The sequence below is a fragment of the Piliocolobus tephrosceles genome, chromosome 3, assembly GCF_002776525.5.
Source record: "Piliocolobus tephrosceles isolate RC106 chromosome 3, ASM277652v3, whole genome shotgun sequence".
NCBI classification, from domain to species: Eukaryota; Metazoa; Chordata; class Mammalia; order Primates; family Cercopithecidae; genus Piliocolobus; species Piliocolobus tephrosceles.
Genome location: NC_045436.1, coordinates 145,773,194 through 145,795,444, shown reverse-complemented (window position 1 = coordinate 145,795,444; position 22,251 = coordinate 145,773,194). Strand labels below are relative to the sequence as shown.

At 41.1% G+C, this 22,251-nt stretch overlaps 1 protein-coding gene across 4 annotated transcripts in view; it reads right to left on the bottom strand.

The window, feature by feature from the left end:
- RBM47 (RNA binding motif protein 47) overlaps positions 1 to 22,251 on the bottom strand; it is a 206,901-nt gene that overhangs the window by 23,048 nt on the left and 161,602 nt on the right. For all 4 annotated transcript variants that reach the window (XM_023224487.2, XM_023224490.3, XM_023224489.2 and 1 more), the window contains one exon: positions 19,504 to 19,626. The gene's annotated coding sequence lies outside the window, so the exon portion shown is untranslated. The remainder of the gene's footprint in view (positions 1 to 19,503; positions 19,627 to 22,251) is intronic.

Below are 22,251 nucleotides of genomic sequence, written 5' to 3'. Positions count from 1 at the left end.
TGGCTAAAGCACTTTACAGAAGCTCTCCCAGAAAGAACATGAAGAGACTTGCCACATTGGATGCAATAGGTCCAGCCATCTATGTAAATGCCAAATTCCCTGAGGTAGGACCCTCCCAGCACACAGCTATTCTTCCCAATACTAAAAAAGCATGAGTCTTCACTGAAGGCTGCTAGCATTAAATAAACATGGCAATATATTTGAAATAAATCATTTACTCACAGTTTCATATATAAAACAAGCAGAAAAAAATATACTTTCAAATCATGCTATTATTATTCTGAACTAGGGATTTTCGTTATGTTTTAGGGAGAGTTTGAACTTGTTGGGCTGAAATAAAATTTCAAGGCAAACAGGTAAAGCAGACATCATTAAGGATTTGAATTCTCTTTTCAGCATTGGTTCAGAGTACCTTTCATTAGGATTTTAACTTTGAACCGGGACATTTTAGAGGGCAAAGGATACCAGTGTACTACTGGGAAATATTTTCAATGTTTACATACCAGTCTTTACCTAGGATCAAAAACATGCATGAGTTTACTCTAGAATTAATAAGACTACTGGTCGGGAGCGGTGGCTCAGTCCTGTAATCCCAGCACTTTGGAAGGCTGAGGCAGGTGGATCACAAGGTCAGGAGTTTAAGACCAACCTGGCCAAGATGGTAAAACCCCATCTCTACTAAAAATACAAAACAGTTAGCCGGGCATAGTGGTGGGTGCCTGTGATCTCAGCTACTCAGGAAGCTGAGGTAGAGAATTGCTTGAACCCGGGAGGCAGAGGTTGCAGTGAGTTGAGATTGTGCCACTACACTTCAGCCTGGGTGACAGAGTGAGACTCCATCTCAAAATAAATAAATAAGACTACCAGTTAACTTTGGTTCACAGCTCTTGGAGTGTGAGTGTGTGTGTGTGTGTGTGTGTGTGTGTGTGTGTGTGTGTGTGTGTGTGTTTGAGATGAGTATGCAATTTGCAATTCTTGGGAGAGCTTTATTTGCTTACCAGCTGACAAACTGCAATTTGAAGCTACATACAGTGGGGTACAGTGTCTTCCAATCACTACCTGGAATTTAATTCAGTGGAGGGGTTTAAAATGTGTTGATCCAAGAGGTAATTCTATCTCTGTGGTTAGATTCCTATTTTGATGTTCCTTATTCATACCATAAGATTTTGTCCTAATAATCACTTCTTAAGCATGACCTAACACACACAATGCACATAAGAGCAAAGGCTTTGGAGTCAGAGATCTAAGTTCGAGTCATGACTGCACCACTTACTAGCTGTGTCTCCTCAGGCAAATCACCTTAGTTCTATTTCCACATCTCTAAGATGGTTCTAGTAATAGCACCAGGACTAAGTGACAATTGACAATGTGTGGCACACAATTTGTTTAAAAAGGTTGGCAATTATTATTACTTTAAAGAATGTCACTTGAAAGCCATAGCTTGTGTTTTAGAGGTGTCTGCCACAAAAGTTCAGAATAACCTCATGGTTTACAGAAAAATTATTTGATTATTTGGTAAAGGAAGATGTTGCCCCAAACTCAGGGTGAGGGAGGGGATGGGGTAGGAAATCAGAGAGAAAAACAGTTTCTGCAAAAAGTTTCCAAGATTTGGCCTTACCCTGAGCATTTATCTTACTGCCTTGGTCCAAGTTACCACCACCCAGTAGAATAAACATTGGAGAGGACACACCCACCCTTGGGCAGGTCCCTGGCACCAGGATGTTTCTATTACCTCAGAGTTTGAAAGTGGAAAAGGAGTTCCACTCAAAATGGAGGCAGAACACGGAATTTACCTGGGAGGCCAAACAATAAGCTGAAGACTTTGAAACACAGGCTCTTTTTTTTCTATCAACAGGCAGGGACCTCTTGCTATTGAAAAACATAGCCCTTGGGGCACGTAAACATCTCTCCTTGACTCTCCTTTCTTTAGGTAAAATCCTGAGAGGTTGAAGATACAACGGAATAATGACATTTTGGGCCATGCCTTCTGCCCACCCCTCGCTCATCTGAGAAAGTGTTCATTCATAATGGGTCTTAATTGTGTTGATGATTGTACAGATTTTGTTATTTCAAAGCGCATCATTCAATGAATGCTTGTGTATGATAAACAGATGCAAAGCCAAGAGGCTCAATTTTCCCAGGCGTTTCTATCAACACACACCTGAGAATGCAGCCTTTTGCTGTGGGTTCTCAGGGAGGCCTGCTGTGTACTACAAGAGGGCTGAAGCCACCCTCCTGAAAGGGGTGGAGTGGGGAGATTTTCTGCAGGGGTTTGGCAACACACAGATACCAGTTAGGAATCTATTATCTTGTTCCCTTTATTTATTTATTTAGACGGAATCTCTTTCTGTCGCCCAGGCTGGAGTGCAGTGGCACGATCTCAGCTCACTGCAGCCTCCACCTCCCGGGTTTGAGTGATTCTCCTGCCTCAGCCTCCAGAGTAGTTAGGACTACAGGCATGCACCACCACGCCTAGCTAAGTTTAGTGCCTTTTTCTAGTAGAGACAAGGTTTCACCATGTCGGCCAGCCTGGTCTTGAACTCCTGGCCTCAAATGATCCACCTGCCCTGGCCTCCTAAAGTGCTGGGATTACAGGTGTGAGCCACTGCACCCAGCCTTATTCCCTTTAAATAAGCATTACTTATACTTTGTCTCAAAAGGTTGATGGGGTAATGCTGAAACAAACAAAAATGAAACCCACAAATTCAGCACACATATGCCTCTTGGGCCAACGTTTTTCCAATGCATGAACAAACAGTAGGAGGGACTTCTAGTTTCACTCCTTACCTTGGCTCCTTTGACCTAAGCCTTTGAGGGATCTGGCAAGGAGCAGAAAGGTCGACTGACAGATACCAGAAAGGAAAAGGAAGGAGAAGCCACAGTGGCTTCTGTCATTTAACACTAGCTTGAATTCATATAGTGTTTTGCAATTTATGAAATTCTTTCAGGCTGGGCAAGCTGGCTCACGCCTGTAATTCCAGCACTTTGGGAGGCTGAGGCGGGCAGATCATCTGAGTTCAGGAGTTCGAGACCAGCCTGGCCAACATGGTGAAACTCTGTCTCTACTGAAAAAAAAAAAAAAAGTACAAAACTCAGCCAGGCGTGGTAGTATGCACCTGTAGTCCCAGTTACCTAGGAGGCTGAGGCAGAATTGCTTGAAGCCGGGAGGTGGAGGTTGCAGTGAGCTGAGATCGCACCACTGCACTCCAGCCTGGGTGACACGTGAGACTCTGTCCTCTGCCCCCCCAAAAAATTTATTTCACATATATTATTTAGTTTCATAAAATCCCAGAATTTGAGCTGCACAGGGAATACAGGTGTTCTCTAACCCAGGGCTTCTGAACCTCAGCCCTATTGACATTTGTGATAATTCCATGTTATGGGGGGCTGTCTTGAGCGTTTTAAGATGTTTCATAACATCCCTGTCCTCTACCCACTAGACGCAAAAGCGCCCCCACCTCCACAATGTTGTGACAACCAGAAATGTCTCCAGACATTGCAAATTTGGGGGCAGGGGGTACAAACAAAATTGCTTTCTGTTGAGAATTACTGGTGGAGTCTATCTTGGAGTTGTGTAATATGGTTATATACTGGCACACGTGGTAGGTACTTTTTAAGTAGAGAATAAGTTGTTGTTTTCTACAGCTCTCCCTCAACATGGGCCTGGTGTCTTGATCTGGCTCTTATGAATAGTCAAGGCTGGCCAGGCACAGTGGCTCACACCTATAATTCCAGCATTTTGTGAGGTTGAGGCAGGAGGATCACTTGAGCCCAGGAGTTCCAGAGCAGCCTGGGCAACATGGCAAGACCCAGTTGCTACTTAAAAAAAAAAAAAAGTCAAAGCTATCAAGACTGAGAAATGTGCAACATTTTTCAAGGGTTTGAGGTAAGTGTCTCTATGATACCATAATACTTATTTAATTTGGTTGAAACACTATCAATTTAATTTTCAAACAAAACAACAACTACCATAAAGGCTTGTAAGACTGGTTCTGTTGTCTAATTGACTTGTCATCACAGCAAACTGACAGGCCTGGGTCATACAAACATCACTGCCGAAATCAGTCTAAAGTATCCAACTGTCTCATTTAAATTCAGACCCCGCTGCTACATGGACACATAAGAACTGCTGACAATCTGGTTTTTAAGACTTGAGCTATTTTCAAATGTCGTTACTGGTTTCTTCAACAATGCAATAACCCTCACTTAAAATTTACACTTTGTTTTTTTATTTTTTTATTTTTATTTTATTTTATTTTATTTTTTGAGACGGAGTCTCGCTCTGTCGCCCGGGCTGGAGTGCTGTGGCCGGATCTCAGCTCACTGCAAGCTCCGCCTCCCGGGTTCACGCCATTCTCCTGCCTCAGCCTCCCGAGTAGCTGGGACTACAGGCGCCGCCACCTCGCCCGGCTAGTTTTTTGTATTTTTAGTAGAGACGGGGTTTCACCGTGTTAGCCAGGATGGTCTCGATCTCCTGACCTCGTGATCCGCCCGTCTCGGCCTCCCAAAGTGCTGGGATTACAGGCTTGAGCCACCGCGCCCGGCTACACTTTGTTTTTTTAAAGACACACTATGAACAATCACTGAAAATGGACTTCCGGGATACAGTCAATTCACTGGTACTAAAGTCAACATCTGTACAGGTCTATAGGCAAAAGGCAATGATGTGGTAGAATAAATGATTAAACAATATTTGCATGTGAATTGATTCATTCACTTGCTCATTCAAACACTAATTGAGCGCCGGCTGCATGTGAGGCTGTGCTAGATGCTTGGAGATACAGTGGTGGCCACTGCATGTTCTTGGAGTTCACAGTTTAGAAGGGTAGGTGAAGAAGGAAGGGGAGGTCAGGAACAGTAGCTCATGCCTGTAATCCCAGCACTTTGGGAGGCCAAGGCAGGCAGATTGCCTGAGGTCAGGAGTTCGAGACCAGCCTGGGCAACATGGCAAAACCTGTCTCTACTAAAAATACAAAAATTAACCAGGTGTGGTGGCATGTGCCTGTAATCCCAGCTACTTGGGAAGCTGAGGCAGGAGAATTGCTTGAACCCGGGAGGTGGAGCCTGCAGTGAGCTGAGATCATGCCACTGCACTCCAGTCTGGGCAACAGAGCGAGACTCCATCAAAAAAAAAGAAGAAAGGGGAGGAGACAGAGCAGAGGGAACATTATGAGCAAAGGTGGGCATTTGCAAAAATGCTGGAATAGTCTCGAATAGCTGAAATGTAGGAGGTGGATATGGGGCATAAGATGAGGCTCAAAAAGAAAATAAAACCAGATCGTGAAGGGTCTAAGTCTCTCACTTTCTGTGGTAGACAGCGGACAGCCACAAAGCTTTAGCCATGACTAGGAAGTTCAGGCTGAGTCCTCAGTGAAAGAATGAGTAGCTCTTGCACCAGGCGTTTCATTCAGAGGAATAGAAACGATTTTATAAATTTGTTTATGAACTATTCTGCTAAGCAAGCAGGAGGCCTGAGTAGTGTTTATAAGGGGACAAGAGACCAAAAACTCAGGAATTAAAAGCACGAGATAAACCTGAAGTTCTGTATCTTGTCAACCTTAGTCTAGTGTCCACCAGGTCAAATCCACGGTCTATTATAAACATCTGCCTTTTCATAATACATACCACTACTGCAGTTTTTTTTGTTTTTTTTTTTAGCCTTTTTTCTATAACTAGAATGTAAACTCTGAGAGAGCAGAATTTATGTCTCTTCTTTATTATCATAAACTCCTCAAAGCTTGGCACTTAAAAGACGATAAATATTTGTCAAATAATTAAATGGACTGTGATTTCCCTCTTTCTTTCTTTCTTTATTTTATTTTTTTGAGACGGAGTCTCACTCTGTCGCCCAGACTGGAGTGCAGTGGCTCAATCTCGGCTCACTGCAAACTCTGCTTTGTAGGTTCAAGGGATTCTCCTGCCTCAGCTTCCCAAGTAGCTGGGACTACAGGAGCGCACCACTGCGCCCAGCTAATTTTTGTATTTTTAGAGACGGGGTTTCACCATGTTGGCCAGACTGGTCTTGAGCTCCTGACCTCGTGATCTGCCCGCCTCGGCCTCCCAAAGTGCTGGCATTACAGGCTTGAGCCATCGCACCCAGCCGATTTCCTTCTTAATAGCATTATCCATAGTGATAAATATTTAAAGATTACTTATTTTTGTACAAGGCATCATGCTAGAAACAATGGCAGTGGGGTGGGAGGGAACATAAAAAACCATGTAAGATTGTTCAGTCCTAGGTGGTCACAAACCTTCCTTCAACAAACATTGATTGAGTATCAAAATGAAGACAGTGGCTTAGTAAAGTGCACAAGCAAGGATGGACGGTGGGCCAAAACAGACTTCAGGGAATGAGCCAGCTATCACACGTAGCTGAGGATTGAAAATCTGCACATTTCTTGTTTAATTATATTTAGAGACAGATGGAAATTATGCAGTAGAAGTTCTACTTATCCTCTTACACTTAGAACGAATTATGTTATCATATGCCATATTACTGCCAATGTAATATATAATGATGTTAAATAATTAAGATGATGAAGATGAACTCCATTTTATTGAACATCTTTATGAGTGAGACCTTCTGCTGACTGCCAGCAGTTAGCACCAGGAGAGAATTTCAGAGGAGGACACTGTCCCACCCCATGTCTAGTATTTCTGGAAAAGTGGCTGGAGAGTGTATTTCACTTATGTGCTAAGAACAGAGCAGCGCTAAAAGAGAATGGCCAGCTTAAATGCAATCCTCCCCACAGGGAAGGAGATGAATTAGAAATAATCTCTCTTGTTCTGTGCTCTTAGAGGTCAAATTTTTTTTTAAAAAAAGAATCTCTCCAAGAGTTTCCTTAATGTATGGTTTTAAAACTCCCAAGTTAATGATAATGAACTATTTTTTTTGAACACGTATGTGTAATTTGATTTCTCATGACATTTCTATGAGTGGAAATTTTAAATGTGGGCTCTAGAGTACGGGGTAGATGCCTGCTGGAGACCTGCACATTTGACCCCCTGGCTGTTTTCATAAAGTTTTATTGGCACATAACCACGGCCATTTGTTTACATATAGTCTATGGCTGCATTTATGGGGACAATGGCAGAGTTGAGTTAAGTAGCAGGAGAGGCGATAGGGCCTATGAAACCTAAACTGTTTACTGCCTGGACCTTTACTGCAAACATTTGCCGACCTCTGCTGTAAAGTCAGATTTCCTGGGTTTGAGCCCCAGTTCTTCAGCTGTGTAGCTGGGTGACACATTGGTAAACTATTTAAAATCCTGATTCCTCATTATCCTCACCTGCAAAATGAGAATAGTGATAATTATCACTATCTGAAAGCATCACTGTGAGGAATAAATCAGGTAGCCAAGGACTTAGAATGAAGCTAAGTAAGGGTGTGATCAGTGTTAGTGATTACTGCCCCCTTTTTATTTTTTTATTATTTACTTATTTTTATTCATTTATTTATTTTTTGAGACAGAGTCTCACTCTGTCGCCCAGATTGGAGTGCACACTGGATGACAAAGTCAGCTCATTGCAATCTCTGCCTCCTGGGTTCAAGTGAATCCTGCCTCAGCCTCTCAAGTAGCTGGGACTATAGATGAGTGCCACCATGCCCAGATAATTTTTTTGTGTCTTTTTTTTTTTCCGAGACGGAGTCTCGCTCTGTCGCCCAGGCTGAAGTGCAGTGGCCGGATCTCAGCTCACTGCAAGCACCGCCTCCTGGGTTTACGCCATTCTCCTGCCTCAGCCTCCCGAGTAGCTGGGACTACAGGCGCCCGCCACCTTGCCTGGCTAGTTTTTTGTATTTTTTAGTAGAGACGGGGTTTCACCATGTTAGCCAGGATGGTCTCGATCTCCTGACCTCGTGATCCGCCCGTCTCGGCCTCCCAAAGTGCTGGGATTACGGGCTTGAGCCACCGCGCCCGGCCAATTTTTTTGTGTCTTTAGTACAGACAGGCTTTTGCCATGTTGGCCAGGCTTGTCTTGACCTCCTGACCTCTGGTGATCTGCCCACCTCAGCCTCCCCAAGTGTTCCTGGCCATACTGCCCCATTTTAAAGATCAGGAGATTGAGGGTGTCAACTTGACCCAGCTTACAGAATTGAAATGTAGGTCAATCTGATGACAAAGTCAAAGCTCTTTCTACCATGATACTCATTCTTTGCTACTTACTTACTCATAGCAGGTTTAGCAATAGCCAGTGTTAACAGGATAAGACCACGATAGGTAAGAAATGGACACTGGCTGACAGAGTGGAAGGAATTTCCACTACAGACACATGGTAAAGTTGTTGGGAAATCATTACTTTCTACCATCCCCATCGCTTCCCCTCTTCCCCCTCCCCACCAAAGCTTCTAAGCTTTCAAAGAGTTCTGCAAACTGTCCCATAGCCTATTTCTGGCTCTTTGAAAAGGAGTTAACATGTTCAAACAATGTTTTTAGACTTAAAAACCTATAGAATTAAATTCTTAAATGGAAATGTTGAAGGACTAGAATTCACATAATCGCAACGTGTAAGTGAGAACATGGGACTGTGATGAGGCAGTTCCACGCCCAGGCTCTGGAGCCAGACTGCCTCGCTTCCTATCTTGACTGTACCACTTGAAAAACAAATGCCATCACACAAGTCACTTTCTCTCCTTCAGCCTCAGCTCCACCATCTATAAAATGGTGATAATATTATCATTAACAATGCTGGGAGGATTAAAAGCACCTGGCTGGTTGGGTGTGGTGGCTCAAGCCTATAATCCCACACTTTGGGAGGCTGAGGTGGGAAGCTCGCTTGAGCTCAGGAGTTCCAGACCAGTCTGGGCAACATAGTGAGACCCTGTCTCTACAAAAAATACAAAAATCAGCCAGGTGTGGTGGTTCCAGCTACTCAGGAGGCTGAGGTGGGAGGATCGCTTGAGCCTAAGAGGTCGAGGCTGCAATGAGCCGTGATCACATCACTGCACTCCAGTCTGAGCAACAGAGGGTAACCCTGCCTCATAACAAACAAACAAACAAAAAAGAAAAAAGTACCTGGCTACAGTAAATGCTCAAGGCCCTTTGTTATTATTTCAGCTGGTCAAGAGTCAATGTTTTTCAAGGATCTTCTTTTTGTAGACAACTGTATAGTCACAGTTTAGAGTCGCAAATTATCTGCCTGGCAAGATACTTTTTAAAATTAAAATGTAAAGAACCTGAGGGTATTCACTCCCAAATGCTTATGGACAAACTGAAAGGGCATTTACACAGATAGTACCTTCTACATTTACTTGAGAAAGTGCTTTAAGACACTGTACATGTGAAATGTGTAGTTATAATGGCTACTACTATGTTCTCTTTTATATTTGTTCAATTACGTAAGTATTATGTTCTTTTTATCACTACTTAGTATTCCTGCATGGGAGCTTTGTGCCTACCCAGTGAATGTAGTAGGCCCTAAATATTGTCTGTTAACTAATTATGGTGTCATATGCCATGTTAAAATTAAAATATTACAATTACTGAAGCAGGTTTAAGAAAGAAACCTGGGCATAATATTCTTCGAAAAACTTTATGTGCCAGAAGTTGAATATATGAACTGGTAGTTTGATATATGATTACTTTTTAATTATAAATGTCATCTTTAATTGCAAAAAATTCATAATAGTGTTCTTTTAGATAAGCAATTTCCTGTGTTAAGAATATGATTCAAGTTACTGAGAATTTATAGATATATATTTCCTGTACATACTATTCCTATATATCTGTATATACCAACAATACTATACAAAAGTATTAGTCCCATTTTCTTTTTTTTCTTTTCTTTTCTTTTTTTTTTTTGTTTTGAGACAAGGGCTCTGTCACCCAGGCTGGGGTGCAGTGGCATGATCACAGCTCACTGCAGCCTCAACTTCTCAGGCTCAAGCAGTCCTCCTACCTTGACCTCTCAGGCTCCAGGGATCCTCCCACCTCAGCCTCTCTAGTTGCTGGGACTACAGGTCCTCACCACCACGCCTGGCTAATTTTTTATTTTTTTGTAGAGATGAGGTCTTACCACATTGCCCAAGCTGTTCTCAAACTCCTGGGCTCAAGCAATCCTCCTGCCTCGGCCTCCCAAAGTGCTGGCATTAAAGGCGTGAGCCAACACCCCCGGCCAGCCTCATTTTCTTGATGGAGAAACTGAGAAGGAGGGTGATCCTGTGCTTCCTTCAAAATCACAATTAGAGAAGGCAAATTTGTGATTGTAATTTTATAAAGATGCCTTATCTTTGAGGTGATACTTTATAGTTTGACTTATTTTTTGGCAGTAGAGTTGTTTTATATCCAAAACCAAACCAAATCCAGAGAGTCCAAATATAAAAGACAGGATTTTTTGAAAATTTTAAAATTGGTGGGGGCCGGGCATGGTAGCTCACGCCTGTAATCTCAGCACTTTTGGAGGCCGAGTGGGGCAGATCACCTGAGATCAGGAGTTCAAGACCAGCCTGGCCAACATGGTGAAACACAGTCTCTACTAAAAAATACAAAAATTAGCCAGGCGTGGTGGCCCAGCACCTATAATCCCAGCTACTCATGAGGCTGAGGCAGGGAGAATCGCTTGAACCCAGGAGGCAGAGGTTGTGGTGAGCTGAGATAGTGCCATTGCACTCCAGCCTGGGTGACACAGTGAGACTCTGTCTCAAAAAAAAAAAAAAAAAAAGACATTTTAAGGCTGTTACTCAGGGTGGAATATAGTGACACGATCTTGGCTCACTGCAACCTCTGCCTCCCAGGTTCAAGTGATTTTTGTGCCACAGCCTGGGATTGCAGGTGCACACCACCACACCCAGCTAATTTTTTTTTTGTAATTTTAGTAGAGACAGGGTTTCACCATGCTGGCCAGGCTGGTCTTGAACTCCTAACCTCAAGTGATCCGCTGGCCTTGGCCTCCCAAAGTGCTGGGATCACAGGCATGAGTCACTGGGCCCAGCCAAGGGTATTTAGTTTTCATTCGTTAAATTTCTTAAATTTTACTATTACATTGGGGATTAAGTTAAAAAATTTTTTCTTAAATTTATGCCCAGATTTAGAAAGTGAACTTTTTGCTGGGTGTGGTGTCCTAGCACTTTGGGAGGCTGAGGAGTTTGAGACCAACCTGGGCAACATAGTGAGACCCCACCTCTATTAAAGCAAATAAAATTAAATAAACAAAATAAAATAAAATAAAATGAAAGTGAACGTTCCCAAACATAAACTTACAGTCATTATAATGGTATGTGAATGCTAGTCTTTTCCTCCTAATTTCAAACGATATTAGTAGTTTGCCAGTAGTCGTTATATAGTAACAGTATGGTCTGTTATTGCTGTCTTATACTGTATATGAATACATGTACAATATGCACCTTCTGGTGGTATGTCAAATAGTAGTATACAAAAATAACACAGGTTTTTTCGTAAAACAAATGACAGATTGCCTGTCTTGAAACAAAGGCTCTGAAACAGACTGACATAGTCAAACATTAGCTTTAGTTTTAGGTGTGACCTTCTGCTTTTATTTGGTTAACATTAGTCATTTCAGTTGCAACTAGGAAACAATATCTGCTATCACAGAAAAAAACAGATCCTGGTTATGTTGATGTCATGTTCATTGACCAGCTATCTCGAGGCAATAATTATAGTAGAATAGTATTCGCCCAGAAATACCCTCAACATTGAAAAAGTCATGAGTTAAAACACTTTCTTCTATAAATGCTTAAGTTGAATGTGGGGTATTTTGGAAGATAAAACTATTTTCAAACGCAACTATATTTATGGCAATATGACCACAGTAGGCTGTTTATGAGAAAATATAAAAAAGGAAGTGAGCTTTCTGGTGAGGGATAACTTAAAGACAAAATGCATTAAATACAACTTTAATCCAGAAAATACATGTTCTTTTTATTCATTGCATTGTTTCAATGTTGTTCCACCTTTCTAACTCTGGTGATATTTGGGATGTTTTTTCTCCTTTTCTTTTCTTTCTTTTTTGGGTACATAGTGAAAAACAAAAAAAGATAGCTTAAAAAACAGGTCCTTCTGCAAACATATGGCTAAGGTTCAACTCTAATACCCAATGGCTTATTTACTTTAAAAATTTGGAAAAGTAAGCACCATGAGTTCATTGATATGAGTAGGAACCTGCGTCATCCTATGGTATTTGTGAATATTGTGGGCTCTTTTATCAATTTTGTTTGTTTCTAAGTCTTTTCAAAGAAGTCTATTAGAAATGAGACCATCTGAGACAGGTCCTTTAACACAGAAAAGTGTTACTATGAAGTGATTTTAGATATTAAAGGCTCTTTCCACTTCTTTATGCATTGTTTGAAATGTCTTAGAAAAGTTAAAACAATAGTGTTTATACCTTATTTTATTAGCTATAATGGAAGCATTTCAAAGGCAGCGGTGCTTATTTTATCCCCAGTGCCTGGCACTGAATGACTGTTTGAATAAAAGAATGAACGGATAGAAGAATGAATGAATGTGCACTGTCTTTTGTAAGAAACATGGTAGGACAAAGCTACAAAAAGTTTTCCTTTTATATGTAACTTCCACCAAATCGCTTTGGACATTTTTTTCATGTATCTATTTACATCAGTTTTGTGGTACAGCTGTGCATGGGGGTGCATGCCTGAAATCCCAACTACTGGGGAGGTGGGGGGATTGCTCGAGCCTAGGAGTTCAAGGCTGCATTGAGCTATGACTATGCCCCTGCACTACAGCCTGGGCAACAGAGCAAGACCCTGTCTGTAAAAAAAAAAAAAAAAAAACGAATAATAAAAATAATTAAAAAATTTTTTTGTGGTTTACCTGTATATAGAATTGGGTACAAATAGTCATACCCAGGTACTATGTGGTGGTATTTCTGCACGGCCAAAAGGAGGCCATCAAGAACAAATAGGCCAGCTTTGGTACAGGAGCTGGCCTGCCTGCCTTCCTTCCTTCCTTCCTTCCTTCCTTCCTTCCTTCCTTCCTCCCTCCCTCCCTCCTTCATTCGAGACAGAGTTTCACTCTTGTTGCTAAGGCTGGTGTGCAATAGTGTAATGGCGTGATCTTGGCTCACTGAAGCCCCCGCCTCCTGGGTTCAAGCAATTCTCCTGCCTCAGCCTCCTGAGTAGCGGGGATTACAGGCATGCGCCACCATGCCCAGTTAATTTTGTATTTTTAGTAGAGATGGGGTTTCTCCATGTTGGTCAGGCTGGTCTCAAACTCCCAACCTCAGGTGATCTGCCCGCCTCGGCCTCCCAAAGTGCTGGGATTAGAGGCCTGAGCCACCAAGCCCAGCCAGGAGCTGGCATTTCTAACACATGCCCAGGCATCAGGAATGTCACATGGAAAAGCCACACCAACCCCTAATGGGCTATATTGAATGCCAATGTTAATATCCCTAGAGCCGTCTTGGTAAAGCAGGTACTGGCCAGGGAGTTATACAATTTCCATCACTGTTTTTTTTTTTTTTTTTTTGGCCTTAGCTGATATGCTTAGCTTCTGCTATACTGTCTCAGGAATTTGGTAGAGATGTTATGCCACAAGGAAATAGGCACATAAATGGGGCCTGCCCATGAAGGCAGTTTTTAGTCACTCTTTTATTTGAAGGTATTTTGAGAGGCTGCTTATTACAATGCTTGAGCTCAAGCTCATGCATGCCAGAGCTCAACTGCTTGAGTTCAATCCCATTTATTAACTGTGTGACTTCAGGTGGGTGACTTACTCTCCCAAGCTTCAGTTCTCTCAACTGGAAAATGGGAAAAGACCGGGTGTGGTGGTGCACGCCTGTAATCCCAGCTACTTGGGAGGCTGAGGCAGGAGAATTGCTTGACCCTGGAAGGTGAAGGTTGCAGTGAGCTGAGATTGTGCCACTGCACTCCAGAGAGGCTGAGGCGGGTGGGTCACCTGAGGTCAGGAGTCCAAGACCAGCCTGGCCCACATGGCGAAACCCCATCTCTACTAAAAATACAAAAGTTAGTCAGGCATGGTGGCAGGCGCCTGTAGTCCCAGCTACTTGGGAGGCTGAGGCAGGAGAATCCCTTGAACCCCAGAGGCAGGGGTTGCAGTGAGCCAAGATCGCACCACTGCATTCTAGCCTGAGTGACAGAGTATGACTCTGTCTCAAAAAAAAAAAAAAAAAAAAAAAAGATACTTATTAAAAGAAGAAGGAAGAGGGAGGGAAGGAGAACCAGTTTTCCCAGTCTCTATAATTAAACTAGGCAGTTAGAGTCAGTTGGAAATTCTTACAAATTTACATAGAAAGCACAACTATATTAATTAAAGAAACTCAAGAAATATGCACTTAAATGAAGAATAAAAATGAACAGAAAATACAATACATATCTAGAATTTTACTGAAGCTAAAGTATTTAAAATGAGAAATTCAGGTGTCAGGAAATTTATGATTTCCCAGGTCTACTAAACTCCTGGAACGATTATTGGCGTTTAACTGCTATTCATGTCTCACGTACTCTGTACTTTCACTGAGTGCACTTGGAGTTAATATTTCAATTAAAAAACTAATACATCAGTAAAAACACCCTGATTTGACCTAATCATTTATTCCCAGGCTCACAGGGAAATACTGGATATTCTTCGAGTTAATAAAGTGTGAAATGACTTTAATGCTTCAAGGGAAATATAGTATACCAGTCTTGCAAATTGTTTTTTTTCGAAAGCATGGCCTATCTTATCCCATCCTGCATCGGAAAATTTAATTGGCTTAGTTATTTCCTCTTTCCCAAATCCTTTTTTATGGCAAAGAGAAAATGAGGACCTACAGCAGCCCACGCTGCTGAGGACCTAAACCAGTCCCTGTGAAAACCAAAACAGGGATGGGCTGGATTCCAGTTTGTTTCTCATAGGTTTTGAAGTCAGAGTTTTAAAAGATTTAACAGGCTGGGCGCAGCGGCTCATGCCTATAATCCCAGCACTTTGGGAGGCCGAGATGGGTGGATCACCTGAGGTCAGGAGTTCGAGACCAGCAATGGCCAACATGGAGAAACCCCATGTTTACTAAAAAAAAAATACAAAAGTTAGTCAGGCATGGTGGCAGGCACCTGTTATCCCAACTATTCGGGAGGCTCAGGCAGGAGAATCACCTGAACCCGGGAGGTGGAGGTTGTAGTGAGCCGAGATCATGCCATTGCACTCCAGCCTGGGCGACAGAGCGAGACTCCATCTCAAAAAAAAAAAAAAAAAAAAAGATTTAACATTACTTTATTTGGAATTTGGACAGCCAACTGCCAATGTCAAGCATTCCAATGATGAGAGCCTAATAGAGAATCTTGTTCATGTGGGGAGACCCCTGAGACCCTGAGTTGCATTAGCATGGCACTACTGTCATCTCCAAGCGCGTCAGAGAGCAGCCAGTCCAGTGCAGACATTTGAAGCTAGGCAAGGCAGCTTACACAGCCTGGGGATTCTTCGTACTTTTCAGTATTCTCCAAGGGAAGTCTAGACAGACTTCACATTTTGTTAAGTGCAGTTAGGTTCTGTCCACAATAAAACAGAGCTAGGACAACTGTTCTGGAAACATAGTTAGCACATAATTGTAGCTAATTTAGTTTTTTTCTCTGAAGCAGCATGAAAAGAAATTTGTTTTTGTATAAAAGATGTTTTTATCTTCTATAGCTCACAGTTCCCAACAACAGTGTCCTCTCTCCTTCCCTCTGCTACAAATATATGTACCTACATAACACCCACATGCACGTTTTTTCTAGCCTAAGCCACTATCTACCCCTGCTGTTCTCTTTTTGGGGATTTCTTCAAGCATATTTACAACAAAACACTTGCTGAGCCCAACTGCCACCTCACTGCTGTATCCTAGTTACATGAGCCATCAGTTCCCCAAACGCTTTCTTTCACCTGTCTGTTGGGAAACCACCTAAGCCTATACAAGGAAGAAAAATCACTCAGAACAAATGTTGGCTTGAATACTCGTGTCATTTTCTTAACTGCCTGACACAGGCTTTCACCGAGATTTGGTGGGAATCAAAAGTACATCTTTAAAAAAATCCTGGCCCTTATCTTACATTATATACAAAAATAAACTCAAATAGATCAAAGACCTAAATATAAGAGCTAAAACTATAAAACTTAGAAGAAAATACAGGGGCAAAGTTTCATGATATTGGATTTGGCAACGATTTTTTGGACAACCCCAAAAGCACAGCAACAAAAGAAAAAAATAAATAAAGTAAACTTCATCAAAATTAATAACTTTTGTGCACCAAAGGACAGTCAAGAGAGTGAAAAGGCAACCCACGGTGTAGGAGAAAATATGTGCAAATCACATCTGATGAGGAACTGATATTCAGAACATATAAAGAACTACAACTTAATAACAAAAAGCAAACAAGCTAATTTAAAAATGGTCAAAAAAGTTGAATAGGTATTTTTCCAAAGAAGATATACATTATATATCTGCAAAGATATACATTATACATCTGCATTATACATCTGCAAAGACCCTTGAAAAAATAAAGAAAGAAGACACACAGATGCCTCATAAGGACATGAGAAGATGCTCAACATCATTTATCATTAGGGAAATGCAAATCAAAGCCACCATGATATACCGCTTCACACTCACTGTGATGGCAATTATTAAAAAAACAAAACCACAAGTGTTGGTGAGAATGTGGAGAAACTGGAACCCTTGTGCGTTGCTGGTGGGAATGTACAATGGTGCAGCTCCTGTGAGAAAAAGTATGGTGGTGTTTCAAAAATATAATCATAATAAACAGAAGTACCACATGAACCAGTAGCTTCTCCTGATGCACAGAGCAAGAAATGAACATAAGTGGTAATAATAAATACTCATTGAATAAATGTAGGCCTCACATATCTTTTTCCCACAGAGAGATGTGAGAGATTGAGGCTGATAAGTAATAACAGATCTGGGACACTGTCTTCTACTTTAGAGACCTGATATTGGCTAGAGGTGGGGTAGGTAAAGGGGAGGGAATAGGCTTTTATTAGGTTGGTGCCAAAGTGATTGCAGTTTTTGTAGTTATATTTAATGGCAAAAACTGCAGTTACTTTTGCACCAACTTGAGTATTTTTTGAGTCTCTATAAAAGTATTTCTGGTTTTAAATCTTCTTAAATTGGTAATACACAGTTTTTACATGTGCCCTGTGAAATGCACATTGTCATATATGATGCGTGGAGATAGGTGGGAAGGTGGGTAAAATGTTTCTGAAACAGACAATATCAAGAGCTTTACAGTGTTCATTAAGTAGTCAATTCTCATTAGCCCAGTGATTCCATTTATAGACATGTATAATCAAATACCCAAGAAAAGATTTATGTTCGAATATATTTACTGCAGTGCTATTTATAACACAATGCAATGAACATAATAGTTTATATTTACATGTAATAAACACAAATATTCAATGGTATAAAAATGGTCAATAAACTGTGGCATAGCCACAGCTTAGAGTACCTGTTTAATATTCTCAGCTATTTTAACTTTGCTAAATAATATTTAAAGATACGTGGTAGTCCCCCCTCATCTGAGGGGGACCTGTTCCAAGACTCCCAGTGGATCCCTGAAACCTCTGATAGTACTGAATCCTATATAAACTGTTTTTTCCTATACATATTTACATATATAACACACACTTATGATTAAGTTTAATTTATAAATTAGGCACAGTAAGAGATTAACAACAATAATAAAATATAACAATTATAGCAATACTCTCTAATAATAAAGTTATGTAAGTGTGGTCTCTCTCTCTCTCAAAATATCATACTGTATGCCTCTATTTTTGGAAAACAGTTGACCACAGGTAACTGAAACCGAGGAAAGTGAAACTGCAGATGGGGGCTGACTGACTACTGCATATGAAAATTAAACAACCAAACAAAATCAGAGTAAATATACCATGTTAATTCTGGTTATATTTGGATTGTGGGATTATAGGTAGATTTTGTTACATTTTTCTATAATTTCCAGATTTCCTTCCACTAGTATACTTTTATAAGAAGAAAAAAATTACAATTAAAAATATTTAGCTCTCTGAGTCCCTGAATTCAATGGACTAAATCCAAAACCCAGCCTAGGGGACATGAAGACAAGGTACCTATTTTCTCTCACAGAGATTGCTGGGCACATCAGTGTAGCCAGCAGCCCCTCCCTGACACACCGTATCTACTGCCTCCACCTTCTGGAGCTGTGTGAGGGCTAGGATCCAAAGTCAGGGTGAGGCTAGTCTTTCTCTTCCCTTCCCTTCCTAGCACACAGGGAATTATCGCCCATAGAAGAATCTCACTCACTAGATCCACAGAAAGATCTCAGCTCAGCAGGGCATGATGGCTCACGCCTGTAATTCTAACACATGGAAGGCCGAGGCGGGCGGATTGCCTGAGCTCAGGAGTTCAAGACCATCCTGGGCAACACAGTGAAACCCCGTCTGTACTAAAAACACAAAAAAAATTACCTGGGCATGAAAATTAGCCGGGTGTGGTAGCGCGCACCTATAATCCCAGCTACTCAGGAGGCTGAGGCAGGAGAATTGCTTGAACCCAGGAGGTGAATGTTGCAGTGAGCCGAGATCATGACACTGCACTCTAGCCTGGGCGACAGAGCGAGACTCCGTCTCTTTAAAAAAAAAGAAAAAGAAAAAAGAAAAAAAAAGATCTTGGCTAACAGCAACCTCTGCCTACTGGGCTCAGTCCTACTTGGAGAAGATTAAATGGTTGTCAAAGTGCTTTTACATATGTTGTCTTTCTTTGGACTGTCATGAATTGGGATGATAGTTATTTTTACCTTATATGACAGGTGAGGAAACAGAAACTTAGAAAAAGTATGAGGATTGATCAAAAAACACAAGATATTATCACACGAATCCTAGTCTAGTTTGTACCAAAGAACCCTTCCTCCTGTCACACAATCAAAATACAGTCTGACTGAAACATAGTTGAGTGCTGGGTGCTGTGGCTCATGTCTGTAATCCCAGCACTTTGGGAGGTTGAGGCGGGTGAATCTCTTGAGGCCAGCAGTTTTAGAACCAGCCTGGCCAACATGGTAAAACTCTGCCTCTAATAAAAATATAAAAATTAGCCAGGTGTGGTGGTACGCGCCTGTAATCCCAGCTACTCAGGAGGCTAAGTCACGAGAATTGATTGAACCTAGGAGGTGGAGGCTGCAGTGAGCTGAGATCACGCCAATGCACTCCAGCCTGAGTAACAGAGTGAGACTGTCTCAAAAAAAAAAAAAAAAAAAAAAAAAAAATAGAAAGAAAGAAAGAAATACAGTTGACCTCTTTTTTGGGAGGTTAAGAGGCAGATTTATAAGCAACACATAGTGATATCTTGTCTCTTAAGTCACAAAGATGTAAAGTGCACAAAGACATAAAGGTTTATATTGTGGGTTGCAGATTACTTATCATGTTCTATATTCCACTAACGTTGCCACATGAACACAAACAGTTACACATTGTCCAAGCAGCAGGTATCTTGGTTGATAGGAATGAAAACTTACGTTCTTGCTGAAGTGGAAAGGAAAAGGACCAGAGGAAGTACACTCACCAAAACCACTAATGTGATTTGTCTGGTCCTTTATAAGATGCAGAACGAGAGTATACAGGCAAATTCAGGCAGCTTCCTTGGGATTTCTCTGTTCAATTTTTGGCATGCCCTTTAAGGCAAATCCTAAGGGTTAAAAAAGAAATGGTAAGAAATATTTTCTATTCCAATATAATTTTCATATGTGCATTAGAAATTGGGGGGACAGATCCTCTTGTAGTTCCAAAGCATAATGGTTAGAAATTGTGGGGCTATTTTCTTCAAAAAATGAAATACCATTACTCTAATTATCATGTTCTTTACAAACCAAGAAGTGCAACTGCTTATCTGATTCTTAAGGAAACAAGGAACAGTAATAATAAGAAAATGACCAATTTCCTCCATTTGTGTTTTTCTCTCTGACTTCTTCAGAGTGTGCATGACTTCAAGATGCACATAATGTTTAAGAAGGAATACAGATGTAGCCTATACTTTATGCTTATAGACTCACAAAAATAAGAGGTAGTATCCTTTAGAGAAATGATCATATCTAGCTCATGGACCTCCCAGCCAATTTGGGGGCTTATGCTTCACATCACTAATAGATCTTCAAACTATTCCTGCAGGGTCCAGAGAGGGTTCCCAAAACCAGTGAAGCAAGTACTCTAGTTACCCACTACCAATCAGAGTTGGTATGAAAGAGACTTACTATTCTGCCCTAAAATGTAGACTTCAGACTCTCTCTTTTTTTTTTTTTGAGATACAGTTTTGCTCTGTCGCCCAGGATGGTGTGCAGTCGCATAGTCTCGGCTCATTGCAAACTCCACCTCCCAGGTTCAAGCGATTCTCCTGCCTCAGCCTCTTGAGTAGCTGAGATTACAGGTGCTCACCACCCCGCCTGGCTAATTTTAGTATTTTTTAGTAGAGTTGGGGTTTCATCATGTTGGCCAGGCTGGTCTCAAACTCCTGACCTCAAGTGATCCACCCGCTTCAGTCTCCCAAAGTGCTGGGATTACGGGCGTGAGTCACTGTGCTCAGCAGAGTCAAGATTCTTTTGAGGATGTTCTTTGCATGGAGAGGCCAATGAAAAATACGATTCGGGGTTTTGGGATAATCTTTAGTAAGTAATGATGCAGGAACTATTCAAATGAAAAGAATTTAAAGTTCAAGATAAAGATATTTCAGTTGAGGAATTAAAATATATCTTAAGCATAAAACTTTTATTTTTATTTCAATGTGTGGAAATATAATCTGCCTGATTTTCCAAACTACAGAGAGCTCGCATCAAGTCATTTGAAGCTCCGAATAACTTATACAAGATTCAATATGGCACAGTGGTTTCAACACCAGACTGGGAACCAGAAGGCTAGTTTTAATGCTACCTCTGTCATGCCCGGTTCATTTCACCTGTCTAAGCCAAAGTTTACTCTCGTGGAAAAAATAATAATAAAGGAGGCCAGGCATGGTGGCTCACGCCTGTAATCCCAGCACTTTGGGATGTCAAGGTGGGTGGATCACTTGAGGTCAAGAGTTCAAGACCAGCCTGGCCAACATGGTGAAACCCTGTCACTACTAAAAATTCAAAAAATTAGCTGGGCACAATGGTGTGTGCCTGTAAACCCAGCTACTCAAGAGGCTGAGACAGGAGAATCACTGGAACCCGGGATGCGGAGGCTGCAGTGAGCTGAGATTGTGCCACTGCACTCCAGCCTGGGTGATAGAGCAAAACTCTGTCTCAAAAAAGTTAAATAACTAAAAATAAAAATAAAAATAAAGGAGTTGGATTATCAATAGTTCTCAACATTAAAAAAAACATTGTGCTTGTTTTTTCTTTGTGTTTTAGTTGTAGCACACTTTTTTCCACCAAAAATCTAACTAGATACAGAAACAACACCAATAAAACAGAAGCTGGTTGAAGTATGCATACGGGATGTTGTCAGGAGATGCCCCCAGTTCCATCATTCACTGTGTCCCTGTGGAGATACCATAAGACCTTTAGGACTCCATAGAGCACAGTTGGAAACCTTCTGGATTAAATGGCCTTTAATATCACTTATAGCTCAAAATTATTCTGCCATATCTTTATATTGGAATGACTGGGTGCTCAGTGAGATCCATAACCTTATGGGAACACAGCAATAATACTTCACCATGATCTAGTTTCAATCTTGTTAACAATGACCTCCTGAAAGAAAAAAGCCACACCCTCAAATAAATTATAGAGCAATAGCTGTTAAACGATTTATGTTTCAATACACATAATCTTTACCCAACTGTGTGAAAAGATAATTCCTGAAATGCTGCATCCTGGATAATACCTAGTAATCAAGATCATAGCAGTTGATAAAAACTATGAAAATGAATGTACAAAGTACGAGAAAGTGTGGCTTGAAATTAATTGTACACCGTCTGGACAATAAAATAAAATTTAGACTCCTCCATCTCTCATCTACTAGCCAAGTAAATCCAGACAAGTATATTCAACTTTCCTGAGCCTCAGTTTCCACATCTATAAAGCAGAAATCATTCCTGGCAGGACTATTGTGGAGAACAGAGAAAATATTTATGAAGCACTATTCTTGGCATATATTATTTGTGCAGAATTTTGAGTTTCCACTCTTTCTATAATGGTAAAATGTCTCCTTTAAAATGTAATAGCAAGGTAATGAACATGTAAACTCTATGAATTGAAAGCAAATTATTAATGTATAAGTGAAACACAGGATTCACGTAGTCTTGTGCTACATCATAAAAAGGGAAAGAAGGATCACA